This window comes from Megalobrama amblycephala, linkage group LG17, assembly GCF_018812025.1.
Source record: "Megalobrama amblycephala isolate DHTTF-2021 linkage group LG17, ASM1881202v1, whole genome shotgun sequence".
In the NCBI taxonomy this organism is placed as follows: Eukaryota; Metazoa; Chordata; class Actinopteri; order Cypriniformes; family Xenocyprididae; genus Megalobrama; species Megalobrama amblycephala.
The window spans coordinates 19,419,216-19,437,215 of NC_063060.1; positions in this window are offsets into that span (position 1 = coordinate 19,419,216).

An 18,000-nucleotide genomic window follows, 5' to 3' on the forward strand; every position below is an offset into this window, starting at 1 on the left:
GTCTTCAGGAGACGTTTTTCTGCTAAGTGTGAACGTAGATATCATGAAGAAACACTCTGCCAAGCATTTGCAGGAAGCGGCTGCTTTGTGCATGAGTGAGGAGTATGCACGTTTAGTTCTTGAGGGAGCCGAATGTGTGCATTGCGAGGATTTCTCAATGAATGCTCCATTCGCGTCATCCCTATTACTACGGACATGGGATGTGTGTTTGGGTGGAATGCCTTCGACTCGTCAAAGTTGCTGGAATGTGTTGGGTAGGATGCATAAACATAACTATCTACAGAGACAGGTAAGGAGCTTGGTCTTTTCTGTTCTCTTCTGAGAGATAGTAGTTAGCATTTGCACAAGCGGCTCTCGAGGGGGTTGAAGGCACACATAGTGATGCATTCATGGCTGTTCTCGCATGATTCTTTTAGAGTTACAGAATCTGGCATTTGAAATTAGCACGATTAAATCCCAAGGGGGTCAAATGCGTGTTGTGTGATGCGTGTCACTGTGTTTTGTTCCACCCAGGCTTTACTCTCTCTTGAGGGATGAGTGGTGAGCTGTCTTTTAGCCTTGAGTGTGGTTTGGCCTCCTTTCCATCTGAGAATCATTCGGTTGAAGCAGTGTCATATAGTGTGTGAAAGACTTTTAGGTTGAGCCCCTCACTTTGACTGTCAAGTGAGCGGAGGCCTCAGCAGAATGATTCTCAAAAAGCGAGAGGAGGCCAGCCCTACTTAACTATAAGACATTATCAAGGCGGCCACACAGAGGCCTGAACACTTGATGTCACTATTTAACTGAAGCTCAGGTGAGCAGAGGCCTCAGTAAAATTAGACCAAACGTACTCAAACTGTACCCTTACTCAACGTTGAGTATGTTTGGTCTCATTTTACTGAGGCCTCTGCTCACCTAAGCTTCAGTTAAAGTGTTCAGGCCTCTGTGTGGCCGCCTTGATAGTGTCTTATAGTTGAGTAGGGCTGGCCTCCTCTCGCTTTTTGAGAATCATTCTGCTGAGGCCTCCGCTCACTTGAGCTCCAGCTAAACAGTGACATCAAGTGTTCAGCCTCCTGTGAGGTCGCCTTTGTAAACTGTCTCTAAGGTTGAGTAGGGCTGGCCTCCTCTCAATTTTTGTGAGACATTTTGCTGAGGCTGCCACTCACTTGAGCTCCAGTTAGACAGTGACATCAGGTGTTTGGCCCTCGGTATGGCCGCCTTGGAAACTGTCTTTGAAGTTGAGCATGGCTAGTCTCCTGTCATTGTAGAGAGTCATTCTGCTGGGGTTTCTGCACACCTAAGCTCCAGTAAGAGAGTGAAGAGTGAAGAGAGTGTTCAGTCCTCTTGGAGGCCGCCTTGATAAACTGTCCTATCGCTGAAGCTCCAACTGGATGCTGACATCAAGTGTTGGCCCTCTGTAAGGCCGATTGGTAAACTGTGTTTAAGGTTGAGTGGGCTAGCCTCCTCTTGTTTTTTAGAGTCGATCTTCAGACACTGTCACACTGGAGGCATTCCCCATAGTGTCTTCGTACGCAGTGTCTCATTCCCCTTCTTAGGGAACCATGGTTACATGCGTAACCGGAGATTTTTTTTTTTTTTATCTTTAGGTTCGGTTTTAAAAAATGTTTCGCTAAGCGAACCAGGAATGAAGGTACTGTATCACTGGTAACACTTTAGAATAACTCACGCTATGAAGCATTAGTTAAGCATTAGTAAATAGTTAATTCATCATTTATAAAACATTAATAGACATTAGTAAGCCATTCATAAATACAGCTATAAATGCTTTGTTCTTGATTTATAAGCATATCTATAATGAGTTTAATAATTGTATTTTCATACTTTATTAATGATCAATTTATCATTTCTAAATTATGTATTACATTATTCACAAAGCAGTAATTTAGGAGTTGTCAGTGGTTCATAAGATCATTTAGGAAGTGTAAGTAAATGATTAATAAAATATTTAAATGTACATTTATGCATCTTATTATTTAGACATATAGTATTAGTTACTCAGTATGTTAATAAATGCTTTATTAACATATTCCTAGTGTCAAAACTACCTCGGTACTAACTTTAAAACATTAGAGAACAGCAATGCAGAAGATCACTGAACCTTTAAATCTCATTTATAAAAGCTTTACAAAGCATAAATAGTCCTCACTTTAGATGAGCTCACAAAAATAGTTAACTGACTACTTCTAAATGTTTTATAACTACCTGAATTAATCATGAATTGCAGTAGGAATATGTGTTAATAAAACATTTACTAACACACTAATTAACTATTACTATGTGTCTAAATAATAAGATGTATAAATTAATGTTTAAATAGTTTATTAATCATTTACTTACACTTACTAAATGATCTACTGACAACTCCTAAATAACTGGTTTGTAAATAATGTAATACTTAATTTAGAAATGATAAATTGATTATTAATAAAGTATGAAAATACAATTATTAAACACATTATAGATATGCTTATAATTCAAGAATAAAGCAATTATAGCTGTATTTATAAACTACTTACTAATGTCTATTAATACTTTATAAGTGATGAAATAACTATTAACTAATGCTTAACTAATGCTTCATAGTGTGCAGTTATTATAAAGTGTTACCGTATCATTTTGTTTTTTGGTCCAGACCAAAAGAACCAAGAGAACCACTCTACAAGTGTGAACTCACCCTAAAACAATTAAATTTGGCATAATCTTTTATTTTTATATCTTTGAAAAAAAATATTTTGACAAAGCTGCCAGAAAAAAAAAGCAAAGCAGTAAATTATATTGTAGAGAGAACAAGACAAGATTATTTCAGGATGTGGTGTGATTCCCTAAAGACATGACATATGTTTAAAGAAGAAGAAGAAGAAATCAGTATTTTAAATAATATTTAAAAAAAGACTTTATCATGCAGTGCCTCAGAGTATATGTGCTGATCTAGGATCAGTTCCTCTTTGTGTTTCTAATGTTCATTGGAACACAAGAGCCAGGAACTGCTTTTAGGTGGGACATTTGTTATGACACATGAGGGAGTTTATTCAATGTATTGCTTAAAAATTAATTGCAAATCTCTGTCATCTTTTGATAAACAACAAAACCTGACATGAGACTGGACTGTCTGTAGTAGTCAGGCAATTTTTTTTTATATTCTGGGTGACTGTCTGTCAATAGCTGTTATGTTGACATCTGGGAGGTGTATTAAAGGATGATAGTAGGTGATCAAAGGAACACACAGCTCCATAGAAGCTTACTGAAGCTGACACCAGATCTTCTCCTATCATGTCCTGTCATGCTCATAATTACACAAAGCTGTCTACTTCTGAGCCAAGCCCTTAGACTCCATGTTATCATGTCTCTCTCTCAAAGGTACACACTGAGAAGATAAACACTCACTTCTACACATATCTTTGACGTTAAACTTTAGTCACATGAGATGGAGGGCATTCCAGTGGCTGAGGACTTAATAACAGGCCAGGATGTTTGTTGCTGCAAGTAGGACATCACTGTGCCTTACTACCAGTGACCAACCCCAAACAGATGTCTCCTATACCACAAAACATCATCTGGTCCTGAATGCACACCATGATATCACGGACAACAAACATGCACTATGTGTTCATATCACACATTGCTTAGGGATAGTTCACATAAAAACAGCAATTCTGTCATTTGGAGCTTGACAGCTCCTGCTTATTTTCATTTTGTGGAAAAGAGCAGTGTAAACATTCTGCTAAATTTCTCTTTTTGTGTTCCACACAAGCGGCAACCTCCCCCAGTTTCTCTTAAGGCCAATACGGAAGTGACTTAAACTGCAATTCATTGACTGGCCGCTAGGGACAGGCTCCAAAAGAGAGCAGAATCTCACTGAGTCCCATGTTAAAATGGCCAATTTTACAGCAGAAAAAAAAAAAAAAAAACATGTTTACAGGTTGGTACAAATTGTGGTTTTGGTCTATACTGCTAATGTCGCCCTTCATGAGAACTCTGAGGGGGGTGAATTTTTTATAACTCATCCGTTTAAATTATATTAAGCCTTAAAGTTCTGCATAATTAAGGGCGTGGTCACTTGAGTGACAGGTGGATCGCGCTGTTGTTTATGAGCCGTCACCTCAGCTAATTCCAGCCATTCCATTTTATACAATTATAAAATAATATGGTTTGCTGCATTAATGGTCGAGACAGATGTGCGTCTGTGTTGATGTGCACGCATGCAGAGTTTTGTTTGTGAGATTTACTATGACTATGGCTGGAGAATATCCCTCTCAAGACACCACAAACTCCGACAGCACTGCTTGGATATTATAACTAAAACTGCTGCATTTTGGACGCAGGCTCATTTTTTGTGAGATATATGATCATATACAGTTTTACAACATAAACGCTGCCTAGGTTGCATAATTTCTTGAAGAACGATGATGAAGAGCAGATCATTCAGAAGAAATGTGATGCAAACAATGGATAATATATTAATATTTCATGGATTTAACGCTTTTGTGGACAAAAAGTACTGTTTTTTTTTGTTTGTTTGTTTTGTTTTTCAATGGACACTCATGGACATTTTACCCAAGTGCAATGGATTGGATTTATTTCGCGATCACTATTTCATTATAAAGGTATGAAGTCCCGTTTGATTTTTCGTGTTGTCATGTGCAAACCTGACACAAATTTCAATTACTGGTGCTGGAGCATATCGTAAAAAAGACGCTGTAGATTGACAGTAAACCTTTATAACTTTCTAATGATATAACTTATCTTTATTAACTAATAAAGATAAGTTATATCATTAGAATATTAATATTTTAGATAGTATCTCCTTTGCCTGCTAACATGGTCATGTCGAGCTAGGCGGGCGTGGTTTCAATAACCATGGCACCTCAGTTCAACTACGTCCCGCCTCTTTGCCTATTTTCAGTTATGAAGTGTGACGTCACCGGGAGTGACGTGCGGTGACACGCAGCTAAGATGGCAGCAGCCTCATTTTCGCCTCAAAACTGCTCTTCAGAAATCTACAGGTGACGTCACGGAGACTACGTCCATATTTTTTTACAGTCTATGGTTCCACACAAGAAAAGAATCATATCCCTCGTGAAAAAAAAGTCTGCTTAATTGTCTGCTTAATAATGTGCTTATATATATATATGTATATTTTAGTTTACCATAAGTACTTGTTAGTACAGTCAGCAGTACACTTTTACCATATTTCAAAGACAATAGAAGTAATTCTAAAACTACATATAAAAAAGTACTCTTAAGTTCAACTAACTGTATGTATTATACATTTAAACTATAAAATGTTTTAATTTAAATGCAAATAACATGCAATTACATACATGTCCGAAAACATTACTTTCAGTTCACACTGAAGTATATTCTTTTAAAATCTATTATTTATGTAATAAGTACTGTTTATTTTATTTTATTTCATTTCATTTTTACTTAAATATGCTTAAGTGAACTTCCTTTTCACAAGGGATAGGTTTGGAACAACATGGGTAAGTATGTTATGATGGGTAAGTAAATTATAACAGAATTTTCATTTCTGAAAGCACTACTCCTTTATGGTGTTGTCTGTAAAGAAGACATATTTTGTTACAAATCTGCATAATCAGCTCAAACACAATGCTGAATGGATGCCAGACATACATAAGTGATCTATTCTCCTTCATTCCCCTCCATTTGGTTTGTGTCAGTCCAAACATCCATGAGATCTAAGGAGAAGCTTGTAAGTGGACTTGAGTGGATTTTTTTTTGTTACTTTATTTGTTTTGGGTGTTATTTGATCAGAAGAGGGTCAAAACATAATTTTCAATCATGGACAGTAACATAATTAAGCTTTAAAGCACAGTGAATAAGCACACTATTGATAGGACATATTTGGTAGTGATGATGGAGACCAGCTCAGTTGAGCTGGATGGCAGGTGGATTGCATGACAGGAAGACCTCTGATGAGATTAAGGGACTTTTTTGTTGTTTTCAGGCAGTTTTTGTCCTAGATTTATGAGAGAGTGTGTGCCTCAGGTGGACTCAAAAGACAAATCAAAGAGTACAAATCAAATTGACTTGGACAAGAAGGATAATGGGATGACGCAGCAGAACCGGTGAAATTAAATTTTGGTTTTGAAATACATCCTGACTAGTCCTTACCCTGTGCTGTATTGCATTACAGCTTTGAAGCCACCACAATGTGCTGAGCATTCTCTCTCTCTCCCACCATCTTTCTCTCGCTCTCTCTCTCTCTCTTTCTCTCTAGTCAAGCTAAGTCAAGCCAGCACCCGGTGCTTCTAATTATGGGTCCGGAAGATTGTAGGGTTTGAAGTCATCTCCACAGGCCAGCCAAGATTACAGTGCTGCATCTGTGCTTGAGCTGGAGAAAGAACGAGGGGGAAACAGACTCTCTGCTGAGTGCTGTATTTAGATGTGCGTGAAATGCAAGATTGTCATCCCACAATATGGGATAACTATATATATATATATATATATATATATATCAATATATATAATTTATTTATTTATTTATTTATTTATTTTTTAAGGTGGGTGTTGCTAGAGTTACAGTACAAATGTCTAAATTCAACAGAAATATGTATTAACAGGAATAAACAATACAATTAAAATAAACAATATAATAATCGGCTTTCCATTTGGCAGGCTTTTTGGATGTTGATTTAAGGTGAAATATAGAATTTTTTACCCCCAGTATAAGTAGAATTTCAAAAATAACTTTATTTCTGAAGAAAATGTCCTCGTGCAAAACTCACTGCTATAGTGAGTGGTATAGCATTCAGACGTGTGTTTCCCCAAAACATTGTTAGTTAACTATGGTCACAAGTTTCGTTGTTAGAAACATAGCTTAGGAATTTGGTGTTTCCCTAAAACCATAGTTCTAATATAGATTTGCAAACAGCATTGCAAAGTTGTGTAGTTGGAACTACAGCTCCCAACCTGCAGTTACCCAGCTAACAGGGAACGTTCTCAGAACATTATCTAATGTTCTGGCAAGGTTCTTTCAAAGTTATGAACAAATGTTCCTCCAGTAATGTTATGTTCTTAAAATGTTAGCAGAAAAACATTGTTTATACATCATTCATGGAACTTTTTTTTTTCTGAAGCGTTTTAGTTGGATGTTCGGCTAACATTTTTTTTAATGTTAATGCTTGTTTCATAATGTTTAGAGAACATTCAAAAGTAACTATAACAAAGTTCAAGTTCAGGGAAGAAGAAGGTGGAAAGTAGCAGACGAACCTAACTTTAATAATAAAATAAACATAAACAACAAAATGAAAGTAAAGCGGCAGCCACTCACTGACGTCTGCTACGTAAACTAAAACAAAACAACAACATAAAGTCCCAGGCCTGGTCCTCTATCATTTTCTAATGTTGTCACTCCTCCTTTTATCCTTCCGCAGCTCCTCTGTGGGACTCGTTCTTTTCCCACATCTCTTGGCCCCGCCCTGCTTGCCATAGTAACGTTCTCATAATGTTTGCAAAATTATAAAATGGAAAAAAAGAAAACAGTTTTTAGAACATTAGAACATTTATAAATAGTTTCTGTAAATTAGAGGAATGTTAGCAAAACATTCTTAACATATTTTTGATAGATGGGTAGAAGCATGTCAGTGTACATATTAAACATATTTTTCTCTTGAGAAAAGTCACAACAAGCTATGCATTGTTTTTATGTGCATTGTGAAGCATAGCATCAGAAATGAGTAAGGGAAACACAAATTAAAAAAATAAATAAATAAATTAAAAAAATCCCTTAATTTGCAAAAATGTTTTTACGCTTGCTTGCGGTGGTTTTTGTCTTGTGCTAAAAAGAGTTAATGCGAATAATGGGAGAGGGAAATGCATTTGCCGAAAAAATTCTAATCGGCTGTTTCCCAGGCCCGGAGCCACGAGGGGGCAAAAGTGAGCATTGCCCCCTCAGATCTAACTTGTGCCCCCTCAGTTTCAATTTGTCCCCCCTCCACCCTCGAAACGGGATTGATTTTAACACTTTTTAACCCAGTAGTTTCTTTGTCTCTTCCTGTACAATCAAACTGGTGGGATTAGAATGTTCTGTGTGCCACTGCTAAATTCATACGTGCTTTCACACTTTGGCTGGTGCTGAGCCAGAGACGGATGCACTCAGTGCTTTTCATATATCACCACAATTCAGTGTTTTCAACCATAATGTTTATTTGAGGTTTCAGACATTACAACGACATTTATAAGACATTTATAGTTGTTAAATTCAAATTCTATACACTGATGTCTGGAAGCTGCAATAATAATCCTTTCAATTATAACTTGACAAAGTGTTTTATTCATATCTGATAAACATTGTTTATAAAGTTTAAACAATAAAGTTTACTCTATTTTACTCCCAGTTCACCAGCCACTTACTTTTATATATTTCGGGGAAAATGGATGAATTTATGTTATGTAAATCCGACAGATTTTATGAAGTGTGGTGCAAACTCATCATGTGACAAAATACTTAACTTCCACATATTTAAGATATCAGATATTACATCAGAATATATCATATAATTCATGATATAGTTAACAAGTTTGTGTATATTTTGAATTAAAAAAAAAAAAAGATAAAAAAAAAAGGAAAAATGAAAAATAGTGTGGCTGCATGACATTAAAAAAAAATGTTATAAAATATCTGTTGCCTTAAAAAACTCATGCTGGGGCCTCAGCTAGAATAGAGAGCTCCTAGAATATAGATAGCCCCTCATTTTCAGTTGATTCTTTGGCTTTTCCAGTCTATAGTTAGTTGGTTGTTAAACTCTTACATTTGATTTCAAACAGATTAATTAGCAGAAGTTATCACTCCACCAACTGTGTGACTACATTACCGTGGTTGAAACAACAGATGTATGATTTGAGGTACACTCATGTCCATGACACAACATTGCTAAGGTTTAATATAGGGTTATGGGCTTATTCAAATGTAATGATCATTTCCAAAAAGGTTTCCCTGTTCAGAACACTCCCCCGTCCTTCTTTTTAGTGCAAAATATGAAGCCGAACCCAAATGAGGCAGGATGCTTGGCCAGTGTAAACGTGGATTTTGGTTTCGGTGAAACTGACAGTTAATAATACTATGTTTCTTAAATGAGTGTTTGGATGCAGAGTGGCTCCATTCTTCTTGCAAAGTATAGCAGTCTATTGTCAGAAGTTTTTTAGATGGAGCCATGGACACATTTTCAACATATCAGAGTGACAGCTACTTATATGAACTTATGGGATTCCTTCTTGTTTTGCAACATTGTACAAAAGCATCTCTAATACCCATGCAAAAAAAAAAAAAAAAAAAAAAAATATATATATATATATATATATAATAATAATAATAATAATAATAATAATAATAATAATAATAATACCTAAGTTAACTTTTGGAGTGACTGATGGATTTTTAAGAATGGGTGAATGACAAACAAAGCATGATACCTTACTTTTAAGTCAGCTCTAATAGTCTCTTAACAGAAATTTATGTTCCTTGTTTCTTATTTTCCCAGCAGATCAGACAAATGTCTTCAGTCTCACAGAATTTGTGAGAGTATTGCTGAAACAGATAGAGGGTAGTGGGGTCACTGGAAAAAGAAGGTGAAAAAGAAGTACACCTGCTAACAATAATTCAAGTTGCTTTAATAAAACAGCGACTACTTGTCACAGACACGCCAGGCTCTACACTCATCCAATCACAACGCATTCCCTCTCCTGAGTATTAACTAGCCACACCTGACACGCATCAGCACTCATCGCCAGTGCCGCTGCTAGCCATTTTGGTGCCCTAAGCATAATTCCTTTATGATGCCCACCACCCCGACCCCGAGAAAAAAAAAAAAGTTTGTTTTTGCCAGTTTAACTTTTTATTACCAAACATAACTCAATACCAATAACACATAACAGCAGCATCACAGTATAAAACTTAAGAACACTAAAAAGAGAAAGTAAAATCTTAAACTGAGTAAAATAGTAAAATCTTAGATTAAACTGAGAAGGGTCATAGGCATAGCACTTGCATATTGTTGTCCTACTGTTAGTTTAACTGCTTCTATTGTTCTCATTTGTAATTCGCTTTAGATAAAAGCATCTGCTAAATGAATAAATAAATGTAAATCTAATCTAATATAAAGCATAATAGAATGAGGTGCAATAATGCACACAAATCAACAGTAATGTTTGCTTTATATCATTCATAATGACATTTTATATTATATATATATATATATATATATATATATATATATATATATATATATATATATATATAACAGGAATTGTTAGCCTACCATGTGCACTGCACTGACTGCTAACTGTTAACGTTACTGAGAAAGTATTGTAGCAAGTCCAAAGAGTGTTTTATGTTCTGTTCAGATAAATCTAAGTGATGTATGTTCTTTTCTTATGTTATGGTTCAGCTTGTGTGGGGCTTTAAGGGGTGGGAGGTTCTCTTGAAAGTAGAGCCTGCGTGGTGTTGTGTGGGCGGGGTTCTGGGGAAAATGTTCCTAAGTTGGTTCGATGTCTGTGAGGCAAGAGCATCGGCCAAACAGGTGCTCACCTGAATAAAAGAAGACTAAGCTGTTAAGTGAGTTTCATCATTTCCTCCGTTCGTTACAGTATTAACCACCGTCACGTCAAAATAAACCATAAACTACTGCTCAATATCTAAAGAAAGATAGTAAAAAAAAAAAAAAAAAAAAGTAACAGCTAGCTGGCGTCAGGTCAGTTATTTTTAAAATAGGTAATGTTTAACAGTAAAATCTCAATTTAGCTTGCACCGAAGTTGTAAGTTATAATAACATAGTTTGCTAATGCTAACATTAACATCAGCAAGTTTGAGGCGCATTACGATTAGCAGCAGCACGCACATGCAGCACAATTCCCGTATTTATGAATGATTAAACATGGACTTACCTGAAAGTGATGCACGGGCATCATCTCGCAGTTTCTTCTTCTTTCGTTTCTTAGCACCCGACTCCTGCTATCTTTTCGGAGCCATGCTCAAATCTGTCAAACTGCGTCAGGCAGGCGCCCGCGCGTACAACCGGAACGGACCATCCGTCTACTTTCTAGACTAGACTAGAGCAATTATTAAATATCTTTCTTGTTCCCCCTTTTTTGTTACATATACATGGCTAAAATGTGCCTAATATTTCTATAGGCTAATGAAATAATACCGGCATTTAAAAAAAAAAAAATCATTAGGCTATTTTTGGTGCCCCCTCAGCACTTGGTGCCCTACGCACAGTGCGTGATGCGCGTGGTGGGAGCGGCGGCGCTGCTCATCACCAAAGCAGCATAAAAGACACTCCAGAGCACTCAGTCACTGTCTGGTCTCGTTAATGCATACCTACCTGTTATGCTTACCTCAAGGACCCTGCTAACTTCTACTTACCTGTATCCAGTGTTCCATGTGACTCCTAGTGTCTCCTCATCTCCTGTGAGTGTCTTTGTGTCTCGTCTGCTCCATGACTGCTTCCACGATCCCTGGGAAAGATAAAGACAAGTATCAGACCCAGTATCATCTTCAGTCACAAACTTAACCTGCTTCCACTCACCTGCACTCTGCCATCGATCTCTGGTTGTTCAATAAAACTATATTAACTATACCTGTGTCTCCGTCCCCTTCTGTACGTAACACTACTATGGGAATACTACAGTCTTCTGATTGCCAACACCTAACATGTGTGAAGAATAGCTATATTTATCTTGTTAGTACACTGTAAAAAATGACCGTGATTTTAACAGTAAAAGACTGTAAAAATGCTGCGGTGAAAAACTGTCAATTGGTTTACAGAAAGTTTCCGTACTATATACGGTGAATAACTGTAATAGATCTAACGATACATTTAATGTAATTTTATGGTAAAATACAGTTAAATTCACAGTTTTTGGAAGTGAAAAATAACAATTCATTGTAAAATTTACAGTGAAAAAACGTAAATTGACATTCCCATGCGTGACACTTCACATTTGAGATATTTTCATTGAAATAACTTTGTTTCTTCTTAGTTTTTCTCATTTTTTTTTTTCTAATCAGTTATGTACATTAGGGTTTTATGTTACATCTAATGTTGTTAAATTAATGTTTATTGCATTTTTAAAATGTCATGCATGTTACCATGATGGTGTTTAGTGTGTGTGTGAATGACACTGTGTGCACCTTCTATATGTTAGTGTTGTCCTTCTCAGCTTGTGGAAAAGCTGCTTGTGATGAACTTTGCTTCATCATGTGATTCTTATCACCACTGTGTTTGGTGACTGTCAGTGTATTATAAAGGTACAAAACAGATATTAGTACTTCATTAGGTTGGTAAATTAACATTATATCAGTTAATGAAATACGTTATTTTACCGTAAATTTAACAGATTTTTTTTTTTACGTTGCTACTGTATTTTTTTACGGTAAAGTTCTGGCAACCACAGCTGCCGTTTTTTTACCGTAAATTTTACTGGGATTTTTTTTTTTTTTACAGTGTATGTGTTATTGTTATAATCTTTATTATTGTTGAGCCAAATAATCTTTGGCTCAACTTGATTCAATAATGGACAGTGGTATTATATGATAGAAACATGTATGATAAACTAAACTGATTTGAATAAACTCAGCCTAACTTAGACGTGTCAAAATAACCTGATTCAATCAAGTTCACTCAAAGGGTTAATTTCTTAAGTGCTGGATTTATGATAAACTAAAATATACTAGAACCTCAGCACTACTTCAAAATTAATTATACCCATTATGCAGACTTTAAGTACATCAATTTAGTATACATTTAGTATAAAAGTACAATTGCAGGGTATCAGGTACATAATATGTAAATGTATGTGGTACTGTAGTTAGCATAAAATAAATGTATTTCAAATACATTTTGGTGTTTATTTTTCACTATTGATATTGAATTAAACACCTGTAAATATGAAGCTGTAATTATATATAAAATAAAAAAATGCATTTCATCATAAATTAATCCACTGAAGTTAAATTAATTAGAAATTACATATAATTTGGTACTAAAACATAAAGTGCTGCACATTTTATTGGTGCAAAGATGAGTATTTTTTTACAACATTTGCAACTGCTTTTTATATATAATATATATATATATATATATATATATATATATATATATATATATATGTATATAAAATATGTATATATATATATATATATATATATATATGTATATAAAATATGTATATATATTCATTTATGATGAAATGCATTTTTTTATTTATAATAGCCTAATAATATTTATAATAATAAAGCATATTACATGTGCAGTCTGTCGTGTTCCTTTACAAAGTGTCATCGCTATACTGGCATTGCATGAATAATACAGCATTTTTAGTCGTTTTTTGATAACTTTGTCGTCTGTATGCGAAAAACACAAAGGAAAAACTTTGCCGTGTTTAGTAAATTGTTGTCATGTAAACGTACCTTAAATATATGGGTACAGTTTTTTTTTAAATAGTCTAAATATTACCACATCTTACCACTGCCACATCTTACCTTAATCTCCCCTACTGTGTTTTAAACACATATATGCTTAATAACTTGTTTTCTTTCAGCTTGTTCATTGTGTAGGTGTTTTTTTTGAGCTGTGTGTGTAGAAGGGCGTCTTGCTGGGTCCTGCCCTATGATTGCTGAGCTCGTCACTGCGTTTAAACGTGCTCTGCTCTGTAATTATATGTGCCAGGCTGTCTGGTGAAAAACAGGCTGGGGAGAGAGAGAGAGAGAGAGAGAGGGAGGGAGAGAGAGTGTGTGTGTGTGAGAGAGAGAGCCTCGGGCCTGGGCTGAGAGAAGGGAGGAGAGACGCTCTCAAAGCCCCATCCTTGTTATTTAATAGTCTGACAGACAGCCATGGCTGACTCCACACTACCTTTTTGTTCTACATAGTCTGGGTGTTTGGTTTGTAATTCTATGACGAGATGGATGATTTCAATGATTCTGAATTTGAACAAACCTGAATGAAAACCCGAATGCTGCTAATGCAGAGCAGTTTGCACATTTTAAACCTTCATCTGTAATTTAATTCAATGCTTAATCTGAAGTTGGTAATTTCTGCAGCACTAGCATCACCGAACTGAATTGCATGGAATTTTTCTCTGTTTTTATCATCAAAATATATACAAACATATAGTTTAAGATTGTACAACACTTAATGACTATTTCCAACAGGTTTCCAAAACACCACATCAGTTCAGGACAGTTGCCATCTCTGGCCAAACCTGCAGGATCTGTCTCTGCTTTTATATGCTGCTCTTTTATAAATAACAATCCCACAGGCTTTATCATTCACACCAACCCCTATGTGTGTAGAAGAGCATATAAATATACTACTTCTTATTATTTATGCAGTATATGCACTGTGAACATAACATAACTGTACATACTATGCACATTATAGACACCAGTTGCGCCAGAAGGTTCCATAAACAATAGAGTACACTGTATAGAATAGCATATTCTACAATATTCTTGACTTGACCTAGAAGTACTTACTGCCACAATTAATCAATCAATATAAGACTTATTGTATTATCAGGCTGACAAAAATGTAATATATTTTAATACAGAACTGAAATTAAAATCAAAAAATAATACCCACCACTTTTATTTCCAAGCTCATAGCTTGACGCAACATAACTGCAGTAAACTACAGTATGTTTTTTTTACCAATATTTATTGTGAAAAGCGCTATCCAAATAAATTTTGATTATTAATAATTATTGTTTTTAATTAATAATATTTTACAGACAATATTTTAATAATTTATTCTGCCATGATTTAATTTTTAAGCAACCAGGCATCTATTTTCTGATGTTAGGCCCAATGAAATGGAAAAGACATGTGAAACAGCAAATAAATGTCAAATCTACACTGTAAAAAATAAATCCGTAAAATAACGGAAAAAGTAATGGCAGCTCATTACCTGGACATTATCCAGTAATTTTACAGACATTTCCATTAACCCTTAAACACAACTAAAGTGCAAAATTCAAAATACAGGTAAAACAACAGTAAAAAATGAATACGGAAAATTACGTTAAATTAATACACTGTGTGCAGAATTATTAGGCAAGTTGATTTTCTGATCATATTTTTTTCCCAAGCACATTTTACCAATTCCAATCCACATCAATCTTAATAACTACTATTAATATTGTTTTTAATCATTTATAAGTGATATATAATTGTTCATGAAGGCTGGAAATGAAAAATGCCTTATTTAGGTGTGCAGAATTATTAGGCAGGTTTTCTTTTACAGGCAAAATGAGCCAAAAAAGAGATTTAACTCAGAATGAAAAGTCAAAAATTATTAAATACTCATGAGAAGGATGCAATACTAATGCAATATTAGAAATTGCAAAGTTAAAGCATGACCAAGGACAGCAAAATGCTCATTGGGTCAGCGGGGTCAGACAAAAACAGGTGGAAAAGAAAAGACACATGTTAACTGCAAAATAATTAAGAATTAAGGTGAAGAATTAAGTGTGAAACCATCAGGAACCCTTTAGTCTCCAGCGCCACCATTTTCCAGAACTGCAACCTACCTGGAGTCTCCAGAAGTGCAAGGTGTTAGGATCTCAGAGACTTAGGTTAGCTAAAGAATCCTAAAAAATGACCCGCACTTGATAAGAATCACAAGCTGAAGTGTTATAAAATACATGAAGACTGGGTTTTTATAGGCCTTATAGACAGACAGCTTGAGAGTGACTCCTGAAGGACCAGCACCACATCCTCTTGTACCACTGTTTGAAGAATTTATCTTCCAGAATCTGGCAGTAAGGTGTTTGAGTTCACTTTTAGTCCATCTCTTATCCTGAAATGTCTGTCTTGCAGAGATGGACTAAAAATGATCTTCCAAAACTTACTGCCAGATTCTGGAAGATAAATTCTTCAAACAGTGGTACAAGAGGATGTGGTGCTGGTCCTTCAGGAGTCACTCTCAAGCTGTCTGTTTATAAGGCCTATAAAAACCCAGTCTTCATGTATTTTATAACACTTCAGCTTGTGATTCTTATCAAGTGCGGGTCATTTTTTAGGATTCTTTAGCTAACCTAAGTCTCTGAGATCCTGAGACCTTGCACTTCTGGAGACTCCAGGTAGGTTGCAGTTCTGGAAAATGGTGGCGCTGGAGACTAAAGGGTTCCTGATGGTTTCACACTTAATTCTTAATTATTTTGCAGTTAACATGTGTCTTTTCTTTTCCACCTGTTTTTGTCTGACCCGGCTGACCCAATGAGCATTTTACTGTCCCTTGGTCATGCTTTAACTTTGCAATTTCTAGTATTGCATTAGTATTGCGTCCTTCTCATGAGTATTTAATAATTTTTGACTTTTCAGTCTGAGTTAAATCTCTTTTTTGACTCATTTTGCCTGTAAAAGAAAACCTGCCTAATAATTCTGCACACCTGAATATAAGGCATTTTTCATTTCCAGCCTTCATGAACAATTATATATCACTTATAAATGATTAAAAACAATATTAATAGTAGTTATTAAGATTGATGTGGATTGGAATTGGTAAAATGTGCTTGGGAAAAAAATATGATCAGAAAATCAACTTGCCTAATAATTCTGCACACACTGTACAGTACATTGTGACCTATTTTTATGGATTTTTTTAGAGTGTACATTCTAGTTTGATTCACTAAGACTGTATTAGACTACTAAACAATACTAAATGGGCAGTTTACAGGTGCTGGTCATATAATTAGAATATCATCAAAAAGTTGATTTATTCACTAATTCCATTCAAAAAGTGAAACTTGTATATTATATTCATTCATTACACACATGCTGCTATATTTCAAATGTTTATTTCATTTAATTTTGATGATTATAACTGACAACTAAGGACAATCCCAAATTCAGTATCTCAGAAAATTAGAATATTGTGAAAAGGTTCAATATTGAAGACACCTAGTGCCACACTCTAATCAGCTAATTAACTCAAAACACCTGCAAAGGCCTTTAAATGGTCTCTCAGTCTAGTTCTGTAGGCTACACAATCATGGGGAAGACTGCTGACTTGACAGTTGTCCAAAAGGCAACCACTGACACCTTGCACAAGGAGGGCAAGACACAAAAGGTCATTGCAAAAGAGGCTGGCTGTTCACAGAGCTCTGTGTCTAAGCACATTAATAGAGAGGTGAAGGGAAGGAAAAGATGTGGTAGAAAAAAAGTGTACTAGCAATAGGGATAACCACACCCTGGAGAGGATTGTGAAACAAAACCCATTCAAAAATGTGGGGGAGATTCACAAAGAGTGGACTGCAGCTGAAGTCAGTGCTTCAAGAACCACTACGCACAGACATATGCAAGACATGGGTTTCAGCTGTCACATTCCTTGTGTCAAGCCACTCTTGAACAATAGACAGCGTCAGAAGCGGCTAAAGACAAAAAGTACTGGACTGCTGCTGAGTGGTCCAAATTTATGCTCTCTGATGAAAGTAAATTTTGCATTTCCTTTGGAAATCAGGGTCCCAGAGTCCGGAGGAATAGAGGTGTAGTCCACTGTAAAGTTTCCACAGTCAGTGATGGTTTGCGGTGCCATGTCATCTGCGGGTGTTGGTCCACTGTGTTTTCTGAGGTCCAAGGTCAATGCAGCCGTAATCCACACTGTAAAAAGTGCTACACCCACAAAGTAGGTTTTATATACTTTAAATGGTTGTAATCTAGTTTATTTTATTTGTTTTATACTAAAAAGTATCAATATACTTCCTCTTTACTTAAAATACCTCAGTTTTTATATAACAATATATTTTATATAAAACTATTGCAATTTATTTGAGTAGTTATTTGTATATGGTTGTTGTGTACAAGAAATGTTAAAAAAGTGAGTTGACATAACACAATTTATTAGAGCAGCTGTCTGCGTGGCAGGTGTGTTCATCAAACATAAATATTTTAAATTTTTTAAGTTGGCATTATCCCTTTTTCACTGGCGGCGGGACTCCCAGGCAGATGCAGCATCTTTCTCGGCACTTCAACTGTTTGTT